The sequence below is a fragment of the Aegilops tauschii genome, chromosome 3 (assembly GCF_002575655.3).
Source record: "Aegilops tauschii subsp. strangulata cultivar AL8/78 chromosome 3, Aet v6.0, whole genome shotgun sequence".
Taxonomy (NCBI): domain Eukaryota; kingdom Viridiplantae; phylum Streptophyta; class Magnoliopsida; order Poales; family Poaceae; genus Aegilops; species Aegilops tauschii.
The window spans coordinates 236251461-236275491 of record NC_053037.3 but is presented as its reverse complement, the minus strand read 5'-3'; the positions used below and the strand labels follow the sequence as shown (position 1 = coordinate 236275491).

The window sequence follows — 24031 nt, the reverse complement described above, 5'->3', positions numbered from 1 at the left end:
AGCTCTGGCAGCTCCTTGTCCTACTCCTGCGTTGCAGCCGCCTTGCCCAGCTCGCCACCCCTCTCCCTTCCGCAATGCATGCAGCCCACTCACAGTGGCCTCTTCTCGCCTGGCCCCGCACAGCCACCTCTCCGGCAGATCCCACCGCCTCGCCGGTGAGCGACTACGCAGCTTGGTGTGATACCAAGTTGGTTGGGGAGAGGGAGTAACTTCAGACAACGTGCTCGCTGGTTTCTGGTGACCCGCGTGAGTCTCTCTCGTATGTGGTGACTCACTTGAATGGGAGATCTGGGGCTCCTCTTCTAGGTCAGCCCCATATGGGCCTGGGCCACTTGGGCCTCACATTCAACAGTGAGGAACATGCAAGAGTGAAGAGTTTGTTGCAAGAACGGGATGCTGAAAGGATGAAGAATGGCTGCTCCATTATGACTGATGCTTTTCTCAGATAGGAAGAGCAGAAGCATAATGAACTTGTGCACAAACAGTGGTAATGGTTCTAGTTTTATTAGGCCGAGTGAGATGTCGGCTGTATCGCACACAAGTGAAGTCATCTTCCAATTAGTGGATGAAGCAATTGAGGAAGTAGGTCCTGAAAATGTGGTCCAAGTAGTGACTGATAACGCTTCTAATAACATGGGGGCAAAGAAGATGTTGTTGGAGAAGCGGCCGAACATGTTTTGGATCTCTTGTGCGACGCACACCAATAACTTGATGTTGCAAGGAATTGTCGACCTGCCAAGGTTTAGTAAGGTACTTGAAAAAACAAAAGCATTCACTATCTTTGTCTATGGGCACACACGGACCTTGTACTGCATGAAACACTTGTCTTCAGGGAAAGAGATCATAAGGCCAGGGGTCACTAGGTTTGCTTCTGCTTATCTAACTTTGGAAAGCCTTCTAGACAAAAAGGATCAACTGAGGAAGATGGTGGTTGACGATAGATGGGACAAGCTGAGAGAAGTTAAATCAAAAAACGTAAAGGTAGCAACAACTACGATGATGAGCATGGCTTTTTGCAAAGATTTGAAGCTTTGCCTAAATGTCTTTGAGCCTTTGGTAAAAGTCCTCGTTTGGTTGATGGGGATGTCAAGCCATCTATGGGTTTTGTTCATGGATAAATAGTTAAGGGAAAGAAAGAGATCAAGGAAGTCTATGGCAATGTGGAGTCATGTTACAAAGATGTTATTAATATTGTTGAGAAAAAGATGAAAGATCGACTTGACTCTTCGTTGCACTTGGCTGCATAATTGCTGAATCCATATTATAGCTATGCTGCTACTAATATTTTTGATGATGGGACAATAACCAAAGGGTTCATTAGATGTGTGGATACCTTTTATTATGGCGATGATGACAAGCAAGATCAAGCTGCCAATTTTTAATTAAAGAGATTCCAAAATAGAGCAGGATCATTTGCAAAGAAGCTTGCGAGGAGTTGTCAGAATTTTGATTATAATGCAGGTATGCATTGTGATTTTGTGAAGTCTAATTTATTCAGTATATATTCAGAATTTATGCAATACATTATTAACTTGATTCTCTGCTTTCATTCATAGCATCTTGGTGGAGACTCTATGGAACTGAGGCACCGGCTCTACAAAGGATGGCTGTGCGAATCCTCTCGTTGACCTCAAGTTCTTCGGTCTATGAAAGGAATGGGAGTACCTTCGAAAATATTAGTCTCCTGGAAGGCCTTTGAAGCCCATCTTATTGTATATGATGCCATTTGATCTACAAAAAATCATAAGGAAGGTTACAGGACGAAGCACTGTCGTCTCGAGGCGGAACCTGGGCAGGAGCACTTTTCGCTCTCCGGTGGAGGGATTCTGCCGGGAAACTTCCCTCATGGAGGGGAAATCAAAGCCACCGTCATCACCAACGATCCTCTCATCATGGGATAACCAATCTTCATCAACATCTTCACCAGCACCATCTCATCTCAAACCCCAGTTCATCTCTTGTATTCAATCTTTGTCCCAAAACCTCGGATTGGTACCTGTGGGTTGCTAGTAGTGTTGATTACATCTTGTAGTTGATGCTAGTTCGTTTATATGGTGGAAGATTATATGTTAAAACCCTGAATGATATTCAATACCCCTTTGATCTTGAACATGAATATGATTTTTGAGTAGTTACTTTTGTTCTTGAGGACATGGGAGAAGTCCGGTCATGAGTAATCATGTGAATTTAGTATTCGTTCGATATTTTGATGATACATATGTTGTTGCTTCCTTTAGTGGTGTCGTGTGAATGTCGAGTACATGACACTTCACTGTCTTTCTGTTGGAGATATGCCCTAGAGGAAATCATGTATGATGATATTTCCTATGTGTTTATGAATAAAGATAGTCCTTGGACATTATCAATGATGTGTATTGTTTGTGGGACTACACATTGTATGATGATTGTTCTAAAAGGTCCCTAGTCGAAAGGGTTGTGTGGACGCACAACCAACTAGACTAGCATATGACACGGTGGATGGCTCGGTCTCACTAGCCATGGAGCATTGGATGATAACCGGATAATATGGACTCGGAAGGATCTGGTCAGATTCGACGTAGTCGGATCTGAGTCAAGATAAGGTCCGAGTCGGACAGACCCACCAATGAGACGCAACGATATGTCATCTGTGAGTCTCTAGTGCAACCACTGGTCCAGCGAGGTGCTATACAAACGGTTTTTATCCCCTTTCCGTGACAACGTTCTGAACCGTCGCCTAGTGAGTGACTGCGATAGGGGGTTCCTTCCACACGACCCACAAACCATCGTGGATATGCCCTCCTGGCACACACGCTCGACAAAATGAGGTCGTGTGCGAGCGGCGAGCAATCAAATACGATTATACATACAGTTGTGCTTAAAAATACAATTATACAGGACAAATTGTTTCCAGTCGTAAGTACATCCCACATAGCCAGTCCCCGCTAAACGTTTCCATTCGTATGTACATTCCACACAGTCAATCCAAGGAATATGTTTCCGTTAGTATGTACATCCCACACATTTAATCTAAGAACTACATTTATGTTCGTATATACGTCCCACACAGTCACTCCAAGGAAAACATTTCCGTTCGCAGGTACATCACACACAATTTTCCCCATTATATCGTTTGTGAGAGTGTTGCCATTGCACACAATTTAACAATTTTATCATTGCGTTATTGAGTGCATCACACACGGTGCGTAGAAGAAACTGTGTGGCAAAGGCTGTCCATCACACACACTTTTTATGTGGTAAACATTTGCGCAAGGTGGCCTAACGCAAACAGTTTTCAAGAGGATGTCGTGTGTGATTGTTCATTGATCCAACACGGTTTATTCCTAGAAACTGTGTGTGTTGCCTGAGGTCATCTCCCACGGTGTTTTCTCAATAACCGTTTGCAATAGAAAAACCCGATTAGCCAGGCTAATTGCCCTATTATTAATCATCCATTTATTAATCTAATTGACATTTCATATTAAGAACACAATATATATCATTTCCATATTAAGGAAGCAAGATTTCATAATTGAAATACATCAGAGTACAACATCATATAGCTTCAGCACTCAGCTACCCCATTACACAACTTCACCAGCACCAAGTTTCACATGCAACATCTATAACCTTTCAAAATTAGCATCATAGATGGTACATAGATAGATGAATCTCATCTGGAAAACTATTGAAGCGGAAGGTGAATATTGACCGTCCATCCTTTGTCCTCTTCAGCAACACTTAAATATTGAACCGTGTGTGTTGTATGAAAACCTTCCTCGCCTCCTGACCATACATGTGGTTTGAGAGGTAATCATCAGTGAACTGCTTTGGAAAGGCCTAAAAACAAGGATATGCATAAATATCTTCTCTAGATTTGAAATGGCACAAAGGAATTAAAAAGACAAGGTATAACAGTTAGTACCATTCCGTAGTGAACTGATGTCTTCTTCATTGTGCACACAAAGATCTTGCTGTTTTTTGTCGCTAATTTCTTTATCGTAACAATCTTTCTAAGTTTCTTGACTTGACCGATATTCATGGAGAACTCATTTCCACATATGCAAAAAGGGTCGAACAGTGGGTCAAAACCTCTGATAGCAGGACCTACATGTGCAAGACCAAATTGTTAAAAACCTAATATTTAAAAGGAAGAAGTGGAAAGGTGTGTTATTAACTTCAAGAGGCCTAATATTTAAAAACAAGCAAACATAGTCATTCAAACTTGTATTGTGCAGGTCTAAGTACACTAGTTATTGGCCCTGTTTGGATCCATGGGTTAGAGTTAGTTTGAGCTAGTTTGGGCTCAAATAGCCATAAAGTATCCAAACATGAGGGCTAGTTTGAGCTAGTTGCGTCAAACCCACCCAAAACAACTATCCCACCCAAGAGGTGTTGATTGGGGCTAGATCTCCTAGTGCATTTATTGTCAATCTAACACTGCCATCCAAACACCTCTTTTTTTTACTGAACACTGTAGGGAAAGCCCCCACAGCCATTTATTGAATTAATAGAACATAATTACAAGGATTACAAAGGCTACCAAGAGTAGCTAAGAAGGAAAAGAAAACAAAAAATACATTTAAGGAGGGAGAAAGGAGACCCATCTAACCAGGTCTTCCTTGAACCTCACCTTGATTCTGTGAGAAAGTAAAAGCATATCATTCACAAAAGCCCCTCTCCACCTATTAAAACTGGGCCTTTCCTGTCTAAAAACTTTCCCATTTCTGATGATCCAGATATTCCAGCAAGCAGTGAAGACCACTTCAGCAAAGAAAGGGTGTGAAAATTTTCTCTTAGCATTGAGCACAATCTGGCCCATGTCATTCCCAGCCTCCCAATCAATCTGGAGAAAATTCCAAACCCTCTGACTAAAACTACAGTTGAAGAAAAGATGATCCCTATCTTCCCTGGAGAAAATTCCAAACACCTCTTTGGCTAGAGTTAGTTCAGGGTTAGTCATTCTTTAGTATCATTGTTATTTAGGAAACATAGGATAGCATATGATTTATTCTACCTTGACTTGTACTCCAAGATGACCATGTACTCCTATATATATGCCCACGAGGCTCAGGCAATACAATCAACTATTCCACTAATCTCTCTCTCTCCCTCTTAACTATCATGAGCTAGAAACTAACTCTAACCTCTAGCTAAGTTAGAGTATCCAAACAGTGCCATTGTTAAATCAAATGGAAAGGCATGTTCAATACTCCCTCCGGTCCTTTTTACTCTGCATATAAGAATTGTCTGAAGTCAAACTTCATAAAGTTTGACCTTATTTATGTGAAAAAATATCAACATCTACCATGCTAAAGTTATACAATATGAAAATTTAAGTCATGACACATGTACTGATATTTATTTCATATTGTGAATGTTGGTATTTTGTTCTATAAAGTTGGTCAAACTTTACGAGGCTTGACTTTAGACAAATCTTATATGCGAACTAAAAAGATTCGGAGGGAGTACAACATGCTTAACAACAACCAAATATAGTCATTCATAGAGCTATTGTTAAATTTGGTATTGATGAAATTAAACTGCACAGTTCATACTAGCACATATAGAACATCACACTGTTAATAGCTAAAATAAACAAGGCATGCTACAAACAACCAAAGATGGCAATTGAAACTAGACATATGCTAACTACAAACAACCGAACAACCATAAACCATAGAAATAAACAAGGCCTAATGCAAACAAACAAATATAGCAATAAGTACTGGACAGGTTCTCACTACAAAAGGGGTTCGAGAAAACAAATCATGGGTTTCATCACTTGTCACAGATTGGCTCCTCCTTGTAGTCGTCGTCGATGAGGTCTGACTTGCCAGCTGAGGATCCCAAGCCAACGTCACAGAACGTGTGCTTCAGAAATGAAAAAAGGGGCTCCATGGCGATGAAGGATGGCAAATTGTTCATAACGAGCCGTAGGAGATCAGCGGCAAGGCCATCGATGAGATCGATGGTTGTCGAACCCGAAGGGTTGGGGGTGGGCAACTTAACCTGTGACATAACCCGCGTCAAGCCGTCGGTGTCGACAACCTCGATGTCGTAGACGGCATCCGTGACATGCCAGAATACTCTAGCCTGCTGATTGAAAGGCTCAATCCAGGTCCAGTCATCGTCGTCAGCTTCCTCGGCGGCCACCTCGCCGATGTCGGGTGAAGAGGCCGCGGTAAAGCTCTATTGGGCCATTTGCTCCTCGAGCTCCCTAGGAAGCGTAGCCGGGCTTAGGCTGCGACCCTCTGGAGTGGGGGAGGGGTATCTCTAGGAAAGGGGGCGTTTCGCAGGCGTCATCTAAGAAACTCAGGGCAGCGAGGCTATGCATATCGGTGGGTAAATGATGCGGCTTGAACTACGTCGGTATATCGCCAAAGAGGAAGGGATGATGTAGCACAACTACGGTAGGTATTTCCCATAGTGATGAGACCAAGGTTATCGAACTAGTAGGAGAACCATGCAACACTACGTGAATGGTACCTGCACATAAAGAACAAATACTTGCAACCCGACGTAAAGAGGGGTTGTCAATCCCTCCCGGGTAAAAAGATAGGTAAAATTGTAGTAGATTGGATAAATTGATCTCGCGGGACCGCGAGATAAAATAAATAACAATAAATTGCAGCAAGGTATTTTTGGTTTTTGGACTATTATATCTGAAAATAAAACCAAATAAAAATAGATATTGAAGGCAAATATGATAAAGAAGAGACCCTGGGGCCATAGATTTCACTAGCGGCTTCTCGCAAGAAAAATAGCGTAGTTGGGCAATTGATAGAACTTCAAATAATCATGACGATATCCAGGCAATGATCATTGTATAGGAATCATGTCCAAGATTAGTAGACCGAGTCCTGCCTGTATCTACTACTATTACTCCACACATCAACCGCTATCCAGCATGCATCTAGTGTATTAAGTTCATGGAGAAACGTAGTAATGCAATAAGAACGATGGCATGATGTAGACAAGATCTATTTATGTAAAAATAGACCCCATATTGTTATCCTTAATAGCAACGATACATACGTGTCGTTTCCCCTTCTGTCACTAGGATCAAGCACCGTAAGCTCGAACCCATCACAAAGCACCTCTTCCCAGGGCAAGAAAAATTGATCTAGTCGGCCTAACTAAACCAAAGATTCGAAGAAGAAATACGAGGCTATAAGTAATCATGCATATAAGAGATCAAAAGACTCAGATAACGTTCATGGATAAAAACATAGATCTGATCATAAACTCAAAGTTCATCGGATCCCAACAAACACACCGCAAAAGAGTTACATCAAATAGATCTCCAAGAGACAATTGTATTGAGCATCAAAAGAGAGAGAGGAAGCCATCTAGCTACTAACTACGGACCCGTAGGTGTACAATGAACTACTCACGCATCATCGGAGAGGCACCAATGAGGATGATGAACCCCTCCGTGTTGGTGTCTAGATTGGATATGTGGTTTCTGGAACTTGCGGCGGCTAGAATTGATTTTCGTCGACTCCCCCATGGTCTCTGGAACATTGGGGTATTTATAGAGAAAAGAGGCGGTGCGGGAGGCCACCGAGGTGGGCACAACCCACCGGGGTGCGCCTGGGCCTCCAGGCGCGCCCAGGCGGGTTGTGCCCCCCTCGGGGCACCCCTCTGGTACTTCTTTGGCCCATTTTGTGTCTTCTGGCCCAGAAAAATTCTCCAAAAAGTTTCGCTGCATTTGGACTCTGTTTAGTATTGATTTTCTACGAAATAAAAAACAAGCAAAAAAACAGCAACTAGCACTGGGCACTTTGTCAATAGGTTACTCCCAAAAATGATATAAAGTTTCTATAAAATGATTGTAAAACATCCAAGAATGATAATATAACAGCATGGAACAATCAAAAATTATAGATACGTTGGAGACGTATCAGTAAACTGCATGGGCAGAGCGGCAGAGGTTGACGATGGAGGCGGCACGGCGACAGCGACGACCTAGCTAGGTTTGGAGCGAGGGAGGGGTGGTGTGTATGTGTGTGAGCAGGGGATTTGGGGTGAGCGAAGGATTTGGGGGTGTGTGTGGAGGGGGTCCAAGGTTGTGTTTTAGGAAATGTCGCGTGTACTAAAATTTTACTAGGCAGGAGTAAAAGGACCGGGCTACCGAAAATTTGGATCAAGGGACTGAAGAAGAGCGGGGCGGGAGTAACGAACTTCACACACGGTTGAAACATAATAATCATGTGCTATCAAACAGAAAAACACTCTAGCCAAGCAGATATTTTTGAGATTGCGAGGGATGGAGGCGGGATTAAAATGTCGGGGCTACTGAAAATTTGGATCTACTGATTCAATCAGAGCGGGAATAACAGACATCGCACATGGTCCAGACATACTAATCATGTGCTATCAAAAAGAAAAACCATCTATGCGGGTAGATATTTTCGAGATTGCGAGGGAGTAGATATTTTCGAGAGGGGGAGGGAAGCCTCATGGACTCAATCTACCGTGATCATGTGGGTGACAGGGGCAGGGGCGCGACACATGGGTAGTCCTAGGGAACCGTGTCTGTTTTGTACCCAATCGCTGACGATTGCTGCGTCCGACTCGTCTGTTGTTTATAAATTTGGCCAAAAAATGCGGGAAAGGGTTAGCACACGAACACACTTGCATGTGGACCAAATATATGTATGAAAAGGGTGGTTTGATGTTCAAATACCCAATGCACAACTTTGATGTGGCACCTGTCGCTCAAAGCGCATGTTATTATTGCTATCCCCCTCCCAAACACACACACACTCACATACACTTCGTGTTGCTGGGAGGGGAATCCTAGCTATGAATGCATGCCCCCAAATAGCTAGGTCTAACATCTCACCATACCGTAACAAAAAACCGAAAGGAGTACATCAACCCCCCCCCCCGCGCCTTCCCCTTTGCTTCTGATCAAATGTGGACCGTGTGCAGGCCCACAGATGTGTTCTTCTCGCGTTAGATGGGTGAGACCACTTACCAACCACACATGCGGGTGGCCTGATGTGTGTGTGTGTGTGAAAACGATGTGCTATAATATTTAAATACCCAAATCACAAATTTGATGTGGCACATGTGCATCGCAAATTAACCGGCATCCCCGACCCCAAGGAGGTTCATCTAGTACGAAGTAGTACTGTGCACCCCCCCCCCACACACACACTTTGAGTCAGTGGGAGGGGCCATCTCACCAAGGTGTATTGTAAGACTGACAAAGAAGAATCACTACCTTGGTCGTATAACCTCTCTTGTTTGCTGGGTCAAAGTCATGCATTGACGTTCCACACGCAACCCCACAAAATAGGCTACCTTGTCGCCGATAACCATGCGAGGGAGTGCCTGAAGACAACCACTGCGTGCATGTGGCCCAAACATATGTGTGAAGTGTCATGTGGTGTTTGAATATACCCAATGCACAACTTTGATGTGGCCGCGTGCTTTTGGAACCGGAAAGTCCCCACACAGAGCGAGGGTTCACGATGCGTAGTATACTATATATATATATTTGTGTGTGTGTGTGTGTGTATGGATTCATGTGTATGCGAACCCTTGAACTTCGGTCTCGAATCTCACCATGATCGACAAACTATTATAAGGTAACGCGAACCAAGAGAAGAAGAATCCACCCTGGTCAAAGTGATAGACGTCCACGCGGGCCCACGAATACATAGGCGTCGATGATAACCAAGCAAGGGAGAGTGTCCAAAGACAACCACTGCATGTATGTGCCCCAAACATATGAATGGACATGTGTGATGCATGCATATATGTTTGAATACCAAAAGCACAACATTTTGATGTGGCGCATGCATGCGTCGAAAAACGCACAGTCCCCACACAGATCTGGTTCATGATGCGTCGCGTGCTCCCCCCCCACTTCGACCCGGTGGGAAGGATTCGTGCGTACACATGCGCGCGAAGTATAGTTGCATGTACTGAACCATATAAGACGAACCAAAATTTAATCCCCTCCTAATTATAAGTCAAATTAACCTCTATCGTTGTCGGTCGAAGTGATTGACCAAGCGGGCACACAGAGATGGACGAAGCATCTCGCCGATAACCCCGTGAGTGAGTGCTGGAGGACAACCGCCATCGCTTGCTTGTGGGCCAAACACATGTATGGAGAATACCTAATATATATGCAAAACTTTGATGTGGCATCTGCCTCGGAAACCTTTAAGTCCCCCACACAAACCGAGGTTCATCACACGTAGTATATATATGTTGCCCCCCTCCCCTCTTCGTTTGTGTAATATATATATACTCCTATGTACCGTAACACAACCCAAAAATAATCCTCCTTGTTTGTCAAACTACCTTTCTCGTTGTGTCATATCACTGGTACGTGTTGCTGCTATACAAACGATTTTAACCTCTTTCCGCGACGGAATTTGGAACCGTCGCAAGTGAGTGTGGGCGATAGGGGGGGTCCTTCCCACACGACCCAGAAACCATTGAGGATAGGCCCTCCTAGGACACCAAATGAGCTCGTGTGCGATCGGGCGAGGCATCGAAACCCAATCATTTCCGTAGGTATGTACATCCCACACGGTGAATCCCAGAAAATCATTTCCATAGGTATGTACATCCGACACGGTGAATCCTAGAAAATAAATTCCGTAGGTATGTACATCCCACACGGTGAATCCTAGAAAAACATTTCTGTAGGTATGTATATCACACACAGTTCTTTGTGTGGAAATGTTTGTGCAAGGTGGCCTAACACAAACAGTTCACTGCCGGAAGTCTTGTGTGATTATTAGTTGATTGAACACGCTACTTTCTAGAAACCGTGCGGGTTGTTTGAGTTCATCGCCCATGGTGCTGTCTGAGTAACTGTCTGCAATAGAAAACCCCAATAAGCAGGGTAATTAGCCTATTATTGATAATACATGTACTAATCAAATTGATATTTCTTATAAAACATGTCAGATATTTCATATCCGTATAAAAGCAACCAGGATTTCATAATCGAATTACATCAGATAGCTTCGGCACTCATTTACACCATTACACAACAGCACCAAGTTTCACATGCAGCATCAAAAACCTTTGGAAAGTAGCATCATACACGGTAAATAGACAGATGAATCTCATCTGGGAAACTGCAGAAGCGGAAGGCAAATATTGAGCCTTCAGTGATGTTGAATGTCCTTGCAACTTTAGGCCAGTGGCTATGGATAATTGCCCTCCCAACCTTCGTCCTCTTCAGCAAGACTTCAGTATTGTATCGTGGGTGTTGAATGAATACCTTCCTCGCCTCTTGACCATGCAGGTGGTTTGAGAGATAATCATCGGTGAACTGCTTTGAAAAGTACTGAAAACAAAGCTATGCATAAATCGCTGTTGTAAATTCTGAAGTGGTGCAAGGGGTAAAAACAAGGTAAAAGAGTTGGTACCATCCTATAGTTGACTGATGTCTTCTTCATTGTGCAAACAAAGATCTTGATGTTATTCGTCGCAAGTTTCTTCATCCTAACAATCTTTTTTAGTTTCTTGACTTGACTGATATTCATGGACATCTCATTTCCACATATGCAAAATGGGTCGAACAGTGGGTCTAAGCCTCTGACAGCAGGACCTACATGTGCAAGACAAAATTGTAAGAAACCTAAATATTAGAATGATTCCTCCAACTGCACAATAATGTGCTATTAGCCAAAGGACCCTGCTTGAACAAACCTCGATGGTAAATTGCACTGTCTCCCATTGTTTCCCTGCAAGACACATAAGGAAGATCTTGATCTGGTTAACTGAGAGTTGCCATACTATCAGTAGAATATGTATTGAGTACAGCAAAATTTGATTGGTGTCGCATGCATAACAATACAAAATTGTACCCACACCAAATGAAAATCAAATTGCAGAACTGAACCAAACAGTTAAATGGACAGCAGACCAAATGAACCAAAATAGTTAACTGAGCATGACATTGCAGAATAGAAACATGTACTAGAAGATAAGACAGTTAGCAAAACAAAGAATGCTTGAGAACAGTACTATGAAATGTAGCAATTGTTGGAGGAAACTATTAACTGAATATTACATTTCAGAGGACCAAATTGTTAACTGAACATCATATTTCATATTAACATTACAGAGGACAAATGACTAGAAGGCATTGGTGGTGGCCTCGAGAAAATAGCACGAGCTGTATTTTAAAGTAGACAACCGCATGGCGGCGTCGACGGTGGCCTCGAAGACGAGTTGCTCCTCCAAGATCTGGCGGTCGACATGCATGGCAGACATAGCGACCTCATGCGCGTGTGCAGCCGCATGCTACTGAGCTCCATGTTATACTGCGTGCAAAATGGCTGTGGGTGGCGCTTAATTGGAGGAGGGGGCAGTGATTTCGGTGGAACGTGTCGCGCCGTCGGTCGGGGCATGTGGGACGAGAAAGGAGGAGGATGGTGTGGGTGGGTGTGGATTACCTGACCATATCGACGAGGCCACGCAGCAAGAATGGTCGGCGGCGAGGAGGCCGCGCAGCAAGAAGAAGGGTCGGCGGCGAGGAGGCGGCGCTGCAAGAAGAAGGGTCGCCGGCGAGGAGGCAGCACTGCAAGAAGAAGGGTAACCGGCGGGGAGGCGGCGTTGCAAGAAGAAGGGTCGCCGGCGAGGAGGCTGAGCTGCTTGTAAGCATCAGTGAAGGTTTGAACTTGGAAAGCAAGGAGGAACAGTGGAAATGTGGCTTTTGGTAGGAGGAGGGGGCGGGGAGATAGATATTTCCGCGGTGGCAAAAAAAATTCGCTCGGTGCCGCGAGAAACTGGTGCGCAAGTGTGGTTCAAGCGGGGGCGGTGGACTGTAGACGACGAAGCTTCCTGCGTAAGCCAGACAAGATGGTGCGCCAATATATTTTATATCGCATCCCACACGATTCTTTCTAGTAAACTGTTTGTGGTATACCTGATTTTTTTCATTATGTTTTGAAAGACACAATTGTGTTACGAAGGGAAAGGATGGTGTTTGAATTGCTAGAACACTTATGTAGAGTGAACATGCAACTAGCACATGAGTGTCGTGTTTAAATTTGGAATTATTCCAGGTTCGTTTGGCATTTTTATGCATTAATTGAGTTTCTGGGCATTTAATGTGCATAATTCAAATTTGAACTACAAGCACATGCTCCAATGCACCAAAGTTTTTTGAAAAATCACATGTGTATTTTTGGGTGAATTTATAGGTCCCATGCAAGAAATGGGAATGAAATTCAAATGTCTGGGCGTCGTGGCTCGGCCGGAAAGATTGAGAAACTTGGTTTTTTAATTCCTGTAAATCCAAAACACGCCTGAAAATCATGAAACTTGGCACGGTGTCATGACATGGCACCAAGATGCTGTGGTAAATTTTTTGGCCGAATTGCGACAAGCTTTGGTGTAAGCTTCTTGCAAACCGGAGCTTCCCTCAAGAAGGCTCGTGGTTTTGAGAGGGAACGTGTCACCTCCATGTGCGAAACGACATACGTACACTGCCTTCTCCTGCCTTAATTTTTTACACTAGCAGATTAGATCAAATAGAAGTATCGTGCTAAATTATGGAATTATTCCAGGTTCGTTTGGCCTTTTTATACATTAATTGAGTTTCTGCGCATTTAAGGTGCATAATTCAAATTTGAACTACAAGCACATGCTCCAGTGCACCAAAGTTGGTTGAAAAATCACATGGGTGTCTTTGGGTGAATTTATAGGTCCCATGCAAGTAATGGGAATAAAATTCAAACATCTGGGCGTCGTGGCTTGGCCGGAAAGATTGAGAAACTTGGTTTTTTAATTCCTATAAATCCAAAACAAGCGTGAAAATCATGAAACTTGGCATGGTGTCAGGACATGGCACCAACATGCTGCGGTAATTTTTTTGGCCGAATTGGGACAAGCTTTGGTGTTAGCTTCTTGCAAACCGGAGCTTCCCTCAAGAAGGCTCTTGGTTCAGAGAGGGAACGTGTCACCTCCGTGTGCGAAACAACATACGTACACTACCTTCTCCAGCCTCAATTTTTTTAACACACGCAAATTATACCACATATAAGTATCGTGCTAAATTTTGGAATTATTCCGGGTTTGTTTGGCCTTTTTTATACTTTAGTTGAGTTTCTGCGCATTTAATGTGCATAATTCAAATTTGAACCACAAGCACATGCTCCAATGCACCAAAGTTTGTTCAAAAATCACATGTCTATCTTTGGGTGAATTTATAGGTCCCATGCAAGAGGTGGGAATGAAATTCAAACATCTGGGCGTCGTGGCTCGGCCGGAAAGATTGAGAAACTTGGTTTTTTAATTCCTGTAAATCCAAAACACGCCTGAAAATCATGAAACTTGGCATGGTGTCATGACATGGCACCAACATGCTGCGGTAATTTTTTTGGCTGAATTGGGATAAGCTTTGGTCTAAGCTTCTTGCAAACCGGAGCTTCCCTCAAGAAGGCTTGTGGTTCCGAGAGGGAACGTGTCACCTCTGTGTGCGAAACGACATACATACACTGCCTTCTCACGCCTTAATTTTTTTACACTGGCAGATTAGACCAAATAGAAGTATCATGCTAAATTTCGGAATTATTCCGGGTTCGTTTGGCCTTTTTTATACATTAATTGAGTTTCTGCACACTTAATGTGCATATTTCAAATTTGAACTACAAGCACATGCTCCAGTGCACCAAAGTTGGTTGAAAAATCACATGTGTGTCTTTGGGTGAATTTATAGGTCCCATGAAAGAAATGGGAATGAAATTCAAACATCTAGGCAGCGTGGCTCGGCCGGAAAGATTGAGAAACTTGGTTTTTTAATTCATGTAAATCCAAAACACTCCTGAAAATCATGAAACTTGGCATGGTGTCATGACATGGCACCAACATGCTGCGGTAAATTTTTTGGTTGAATTGGGACAAGCTTTGGTGTAAGCTTCCTGCAAACCGGAGCTTCCCTCAAGAAGGCTCGTGGTTCCGAGAGGAAACGTGTCACCTCTGTGTGCGAAACGACATACGTACACTGCCTTCTCCCGCCGTAATTTTTTTACACTGGCAGATTAGACCAAATAGAAGTATCGTGTTAAATTTCGTAATTATTCCATGTTCGTTTGGCCTTTTTTATACATTAATTGAGTTTCTGCACATTTAATGTGCATAATTCAAATTTGAACTACAAGCACATGCTCCAGTGCACCAAAGTTGGTTGAAAAATCACATGTGTGTCTTTGGGTGAATTTATAGGTCCCATGCAAGAAATGGGAATAAAATTCAAACATTTGGGCGTCGTGGCTCGGGCGGAAAGATTGAGAAACTTGGTTTTTTAAATCCTGTAAATCCAGAACACGCCTGAAAATCACGAAACTTGGCATGGTGTCATGACATGGCACCAACATGCCACGGTATTTTTTTTGCTGAATTGGGACAAGCTTTGGTGTAAGCTTATTGCAAACCGGAGCTTCCCTAAAGAAGGCTCGTGGTTCCGAGAGGGAACGTGTCACCTTCGTGTGTGAAACAACATTCGTACACTGCCTTCTCCCACCTTAATTTTTTTAACACAGGCAGATTATACCAAATAGTAGTATCGTCCTAAATTTTTGAATTATTGCGGGTTCGTATGGCCTTTCTTATACATTAATTGAGTTTTTGTGAATTTAATGTGCATAATTCAAATTTGAAGCACAAGCACATGCTCCGGTGCACCAAATTTGGTTGAAAAATCACATGTGTGCCCTTGGGTGAATATATAGGTCCCATGCAAGAAATGGGAACGAAATTCAAACATCTTGGCATCGTTTCTCGGGTGGAAAGATTGAGAAACTTTGTTTTTTAATTCCTGTAAATCCAAAACACGCCTGAAAATCATGAAACTTAGCATGGTGTCATGACATGGCACCAACATGCTGCGGTAATTTTTTTGGCTGAATTGGGACAAGCTTTGGTGTAAGCTTCTTGCAAACCGGAGCTTCCCTCAAGAAGGCTCGTGGTTCCGACAGGGAACGTGTCACCTCCGTGTGCGAAATGACATACGTACAATGCCTTCTCCCGCCTTAATTTTTTTAACATAGGCAGATTATACCAAATAGAAGTATCGTCCTAAATTTTGGAATTATTCCTGGTTCATTTGGCCTTTTTTATACATTAATTGAGTTTCTGCGCATTTAATGTGCATAATTCAAATTTGAACCACAAGCACATGCTCCAGTGCACCAAAGTTGGTTGAAAAATCACATGTGTGTCTTTGGGTGAATTTATAGGTCCCATGCACGAAATGGGAATGAAATTCAAACATCTGGGCGTCGTGGCTCGGCCAGAAAGATTGGGAAACTTGGTTTTTAATTCCTGTAAATCCAAAACACGCCTGAAAATCATGAAACTTGGCATGGTTTCATGACATGGCACCAACATGCTGCGGTAATTTTTTTGGCCGAATTGGGACAAGCTTTGGTGTAATCTTCTTGCAAACTGGAGCTTCCCTCAAGAAGCCTCGTGGTTCCGTGAGGGAATGCGTCACCTCCGTGTGCGAAACGACTTACGTACACTGCCTTCTCTCGCCTTAATTTTTTTACACAGCCTGCTTAGAACAAATAGAAGTATTGTGCTAAATTTCGAAATTATTCCGGGTTCGTTTGGCCTTTTTTATACATTAATTGAGTTTCTACGCATTTAATGTGCATAATTCAAATTTGAAATACAAGCACATGCTCCATTGCACCAAGGTTGTTTGAAAAATCACATGTGTGTTCTTGGGTGAATTTCTAGGTCCCATGCAAGAAATGTGAATGAAATTCAAACATCTGGGCGTCGTGGCTCGGCCGGAAAGATTGAGAAACTTAGTTTTTTAGTTCCTGTAAATCAAAAACACGCTAGAAATTCATGAAACTTGGCATGGTGTCATGACATGGCACCAACATGCTGCGGTAATTTTTAGCCGAATTGGGACAAGCTTTGGTGTAAGCTTCTTGCAAACCGGAGCTTCCCTCAAGAAGGCTCGTGGTTCCGAGAGGGAATGTGTCACCTCCGTGTGCGAAACAACATACGTACACTGCCTTCTCCCGCCTTAATTTTTTTACACAGGCAGATTAGACCAAATAGAAGTATCATGCTAAATTTTGGAATTATTTTGGGTTCGTTTGGCCTTTTTTATACATTAATTGAGTTTCTACGCATTTAATGTGCATAATTCAAATTTAAACTACAAGCACATGCTCCAGTGCACCAAAGTTGTTTGAAAAATCACATGTGTGTCCTTGGGTGAATTTATAGGTCCCATGCAAGAAATGGGAATGAAATTCAAACATCTGGGCGTCGTGGCTCGGCCGGAAAGATTGAGAAACTTTTTTTTAATTCCTGTAAATCCAGAGCACGCCTGAAAATCATGAAACTTGGCATGGTGTCATGACATGGCACCAACATGCTGTGGTAATTTTTCTGTCCGATTTGCGAAGGCGCACACATTAACAATCAGCAAAGTCATTTGCAACAACTGTTGTCACATTACAAATCGGAAACACAAGTATTATTGAAAATGTGGGCGTTCTACTTACAAATTACATGCCGCCACGCGTCCCCTTTTTTTATTGGCTAGGAGGTGATGTGCGGGGTAGCTATTTGAGTACGGGAGGTGTGCGATCAAACCGCTGCACGTGCTCATCAGGAGGAGAGCCCTTTGACCGCTACCCGCCACGCACCTCCCTCCCAAACGTCTCCATTAATGGCGCCCGAGCCCCTGTTCTACGTCGTGGCTATATGTCTCACTGGACTGAGATTTAATAGAGAAAAATGAAAATCTGAAAAGAAAGTTTTGCACGAATCTTGATGTAAGATTTGATGGACCTATATAGCATCGACTGCGACTTATAGAAAGCATGATGAATATAAGGACGATGACAGTGGATAATAATTGTCTTACATATTTAGGAACATAATTAAAAAAAGCCACATGCGGCAACGCCCGAAATACACAAGGGCAAAAGAAGAAGGAAGACAATGATCTGGCTCGCTGATCTCTATGTTGTTACAGGCAGCGGGAACTTGTCTCCACGGCGAGCGGTGATGAGCTCTTTCTTGTCCTCAAGATGCTGCTTGAGAGCATCCACGGATTCCTCCACCAGCCTTCTGCGCTCGATGCGCAGCATGGCATTCTTGTCCATAAGTTTCTCGACGATGACGACGGTACTCTTCAACAAGGAAGTGGTCTCCTCCTGCTGCTCTACACTTCCTACGATCTTTGCTCTCAGGAGGTCGCGCTCGGCCCGGAGCTTCGCATTGCTATCATTTAGTTGCCGGATGACGCCGGTAGCCTCTTCAAAAGAGGCTTTCATGTCGTCCTGCAACCTCACCTAGCTATGGACGATCGCATGCATGCGCCTGTAAGAGTCCTCGCCTGCCCACGAGACATTTTCCCAGGCTGCCGCGGCGCGGGAGGACATCTCTGCTGCATTCGCGGCGCAGCAGGACATCTCTTCTGCTTCCGCGGCGCGGTCGGACCAGTCTGCCGCATCGACGGCGCGGCGGGACCTGCGTGCTGCTTCGCCGGCGCGGCGGGACCTCTGTGCTGCTATGGCCGCGCGGCCGGACATGCCGGCTGCGTTCGTGGTGAGGCGGGACATCTCTCGTGCTTCTGCTTCCATGCTCACATCTCCCTCATGGCAATCTCTCGACCCATAACTCACGCTGACCATGGCAGACACAAAGGAACGATGATGAATGACTTGTTTGTTTTTGTGGATGAGGAGTTGAGGAGGAATGTGCAGTCATCTTGGAGTAGTAGTATTTATAACCGAGTAGTAATACGCTCCTAAGTGGGAAACCGTTTAGGTTTTGATCAGTGTGAACAGGTTTGCAATTTGGAATGTGACGGGACGCATGCTCAAAAATTACTGACGGTTATAAGTGCGGCACTATTCCCAGAAGGCGTAACGTGGGCACGTAGGCCTTCTCGGACGCGTACATGGCATTTGCACCATAGGGTGCACCGCAATAGGCAATGTCAGCACACGTCTTGTTCCAACAACCGTGTGCGCTCGTTATTACCATCGCACACGCTTCTTTTAATTAGAATGTGTGTGCCCGTCTAGCACACACACGTTGTTCTATCTAACTGTTTCAGTTTGTTGTGGCTAATCGCAAACAGTTCATCCGTGTGAAGTGTATGCCATCAATCGCAGACACTTTGATCTGGCTGGCCCGTTTCTGTTCTATTGCCTAATCGCAAACAGTTAATCCTTCTGAAGCATATGCCCTCAATCGCACACACCTTGATCAGGCTGACCGTTTCTTTTGTTTTGCCTAATCACAAATAGTTCATCCGAGTGAACCGTATGATGTATATCGCACAAGCCTTCATCAGGCTGCCCGTTTCTTTTGTTCCACCTCATCGCAAACAGTTCATTGGACTAAACGGTACGCCCTGCATCACACACGCAACTAAAATCTGAACCATGTTTGATGGCTCCGCCATCGCAAACGTTTCGCACCTTTTTTGACGGTTCTTTTACACCACCGTTTGCGATTATTGCATCGCACACAGTGTCGTCGAAGGGTCTCTGATTGTAGTGTCGCGTTAGCAGCATCCTGCAGTAGTGTATATTAGATGGACGATGACCTCGCGGGCCCATGGAGGGAATAGTCGCAGGCGAATGCGTGACAACCATCGTCTGCACGTGGCCCAATGTGTTGGTGATGTTTTTAATAGCCAATATTCACAACTTCTTTGCTGCACCTGCCTCGGAAACCGAAAAGTCCCCACATGGAGCGAGATCGATTCATGACGTGTGTGTAGTATATATGTGCTACCCCCCTCCTCCCCTCTTCGACGCGTACTATATACTCCTACCGCAACATAACCCAAAAAGAAACCTCCTTGCTGGGTTAAAGTGATGGAGGACAACCTCGCGGGCCCATGGATGGAAGCATCACACGCGAGTGAGTGTCCTATATGACGCGTAGTATTGCCCCCGGCCACCCTCTTCAACGCGTACTATATATATGTACTCCTACCATACATATAACAAAAACCAAAAAATGACCATCCTTGTTGGTCAAATTAACATCTCTCGTCGCATGTCAAAGTGCTGGACATCAACCTCGCAGGCCCATGCGTGTGAGTGTCCTAGGACCACTGCGTGCTTGTGGCCCAAAGATTGCATGTCAAACTTTTTCTGCACCTGACATGCGACCAAAGGAGTTTAGTGTTCAAAATTGAAAAAAGATAGATAATATCTATCAGTTTTTCATACATTGATTGATTTCCTAGGGATTTAAATGTGCAAATATCAAATTTGATCTACATGATACCTGTGATAGTGCATGAAAATGGATTGCAAAATCATATGTGCACGTGTCCCTGGGTGCATGTTTAGTCCCCATGCAAGAAATTTCTAACAACTAGAATCTTGATTTTAAAATCCAATAAATCCATAACTATGTTGAAATTCATGAAACTTATCGTGGTGTCATATGAACACCAATCTGTGATATTGTTATTATTTCGAATTTGAGACAAGTTTTGATATAATCTTCTTACATACGGGAAATTATAAATAATTGTCAACCAATATCGCAAATGAACTCTTTATTCGAACCATGTGCATTAGACCAACATTGTAAGTGTCGTGCTTCGGTTAAGCAATAAAGCGGCAGAATTAATCATCAAAAAGGAAAAATCAATATAATACGTGCTGCGCACGCGTCCCGTGTGTCGTACGAGCATGATTGAGTTGACGAGATGCATGCTAGCAGGCAGACCGGGAGGCCGAGGCATGCGCGTGTTTGCTACGCACTCACCATGGGGCGTGCTAGTAGCTATGTGAAATGACAGTAGGCGTGCCAGCAGTCCGCTGCACAGGCTCACCGGGAGGCGAGCCAGCCCTTTGACCACCTCCCACCTCGCTCCCACTGCTCCATATTAATGGTGCGCCCGATCCGCTGGTCATAATAGGCGGCCGCACCCTCTTCCATAGTTGTCACTGCCACATGGAGTGTATTAGGATTTTGACGAAGCACACCATTGGTGGGAGTGGAGATACCGGGACTAGTGAAGCACCCGCGCAACGCATGAAGCTGGGCGCGGAGGTTGTTGTTGCCGATGAAGAGGTCTTGCGCGGGGAGCAGCGCGGCCTTGACTTCGTCGCCGGCGTCGTGCCTCCCCAGCCGGAGCCGGAGGTCCACAGCTACTCCAGCAATGACTCCAACTCCGATGGAAAGCTGGTTAGTCCCCCCCCCTTTGTTGGGAACAGAAACCCTTGGTTATGTTCACCCAGTCCATGAAATCAGAGTAAGATTCGTTAGATCTGTGTAGTGTATTGATTGTTTGAATGGTATCTATGGTTAGTGATTAATTGTTTGTTCTGTACAAACGTTTTTTTTGCTAATAATCCAACTAGGGTTAGCGTGTGTGCTAATAATTCATAGCCAGGTCTTGAGAATTTATTTTGAATGTCCTACATATATGTTTGTGCCCTTTTTTCTTCTATATCTTGAGAATTGATTTTGAATATCCTACATGTTTCTGCCTTTTTTTCTTCCAGATTTCTATGTACACAGATGAGGCTCCGGCCAGCAGCGCTGCCAGCTGTAGATCCTGCACCCGATAGCGCGGGCAGAACCGGCCACGCCCCCGGGATCTGAGGAACCCGTAAAATATCGGGCGGACCGCATTAGCGATCTCCCGGACGCCATCCTTGGGGAGATCATCTTCCTTCTCCCCACCAAGGATGGCTGCTGCACAGAGGTCCTCGCATCTCGGTGGCGCACTTTGTGGTGCGCCGCACCTTTTAATCTCGACTGTCCTTGGCTATCTGTCATTCATGATTTTGAACTCCACGGAGCCATCATCTCCTCCCACCAGGGCTCCGTTCAACGCCTATGCATCCCGGCATGCTACCTGCTGCACATACCCTGCATGGTGAATGCCTGGCTGACATCCCGTCAATTCGAAAAACTCCAACATCTTGAGTTCTACCATTACTATGCAAATAGCTATCCACCAAGCGTTGTAGCTGTGCCCTCACCACCAGTGTCCATCTCATGGTTTTCCTCCTCTTTCCACAACACCACCCTGGCCCGATGTCATCTACCAATCTGGTACAAATGCTTCAACTCGCACTGCTAAAAAAACTCGCGCTTGTGGTGGTCGATCTGTTAGAGGCCTCACTGCATGGCATCATCCACTCCCGCTGCCCTGCCCTGGAGCGCTTGTTGCTTTTTTTTGGAAAAGAAATTCGTTTCCGTTGTCTCCAAATAAAGTCGCCTCACCTTGTAAGCATTGGAATTTGCTTTAAAGGAGAGGAGCCCATCATCAAAGGCGCCCATCATTCCAAAGGCTGCTCCTTGATTATCGTTATGCACCTTCGCAAATAACTATGGTCTCTACGCCTAAACTGGAGACCTTGGGTGTAATTCCTGATTAGTTTGAAGGTTACAAGATGGTAGTTGGCTCCACATTTATTCAAGTACTATATATTATCATCAACACTTTTGTAATCATAAGTTGCATTTTTCATTTGTGTGCGTAAGTTTTATATCATCAACACTTTCGTAATCATAAGCTGCATTTTTCATTTATGCGCATAATCTTTATATAATCTTGGAGTGCGCTTTTTGTACTAATATTATGTTCTATGCACAATGAAGAGTTTGTCCATGGCTACCCTATTAATGGTGCTGGATTCTGTCAAGACCTTACATAGTAGTACGTGGTGTTTTGATCTGAACATGCTTATCGGCTTGCTGCGATGCTTTCCATGTCTGGAGAATTTGTATATAGAGGTGATGATATCAAGCACATTGATATACTTTACTAGAACTAACCGTTCAGCTATACTATTTTTTTAGACATTAACTGTTTTCAGTCTTCATGTCTATTTAGGCTAAAGGACATGGACAAAAAGCTATAACCAATCGGTGGCATAAGAACCACTGGGTTTTTCTTAGTTCTCATGGCATTCGTTTGAGGACAATAACGCTAGAAGGATATGCATCCAACCATGCAAACACTAGCTTTGTCACATTCTTCCTGTTGAATGTGAGAATACTACTGTCCATGAGGATTAAGTTTTTTAACAAACACTTTGCCACGGATGGACACATTGAACAGCAAAAAAGAAGTTTCAGGTGGACAAAAGGGCTTCTGAACGTGCTCGGCTTCTATTTACAACAACTTGTCTTCATGTACCAGTAGATTTTATGGTTCGAGATCTTGACTTTATGGATCAGACCGACCCATTTGACTGTGACTGCTCAAAACTTTGGTTGAGTTAGTTGTTATTATCCTATTCAATCTGGATTTTGTGTAAACCTGATGAACAATTAATCATCGTGCTTTTGTACCTTCTGTAAGCTGGGGTTAGATATTGCTGCCCTTTTCAACTCGGCTTTGACCCATTTTTTCTTTCATACAAACCGGAGCTTCTATCAAGAAGCCTCATGGTTCTAAGAGGGAACTTTGTCACATGATCTGGTCGCGAAACGGCATACCCTGCATCTTCCCGCCTTGATTTATTTTACAGAGGCAACATGCAACTATGCTAAACAAATGAAATTATTCAGGGTTCTTTTCGCCTTTTTATACATTGATTTTCCTAGGCATTTTTAACAAATAGCCACCACATTATTATCACAAACAGTCGTATTAGTCAAACCGTGGGCGTTCAACTAACCATTTACTACTGCGGGAGCTGTTCGATTAGACGGGACGATTGTGAGCAGTCTGCCGCGCATGCCGCGCGCGCTGCAATTTATTGCTAGTTTTGGACTTTTGTTTCGGCCGCCTCGGGAATGTACGTAGAACAGTCCTCCATTCTCATCTACAAGCACCGCCGCTGAGGATCGCCACCTGCTGCGAGATGGAGGACGAGCCGGCCAACAAGCAAGGGCGGATCGAGCCAGAACCGCAAGAGCCTCCGGTGAACGTGGACATCATCAACAGCCTCCCCGACGAGATGTTGGTAACCATCATATCCCAACTCCCCATCAAATAGGACGTGCGAACCACTGCCCTCTCGCGACGGTGGCGCCCCCTCTGACACTACACCCCCTGGACCTCATCGTCGACCACGAGTTCTGTAGTAGGGAGCAGCAA

The 24031-nt window shown here is 44.1% G+C and overlaps 1 pseudogene; it reads left to right on the top strand.

The window, feature by feature from the left end:
- Positions 1 to 317: 317 nt before the first annotated feature.
- Positions 318 to 1556, top strand: LOC141042865 (uncharacterized; annotated as a pseudogene).
- The last annotated feature ends 22475 nt before the right edge of the window (positions 1557 to 24031 follow it).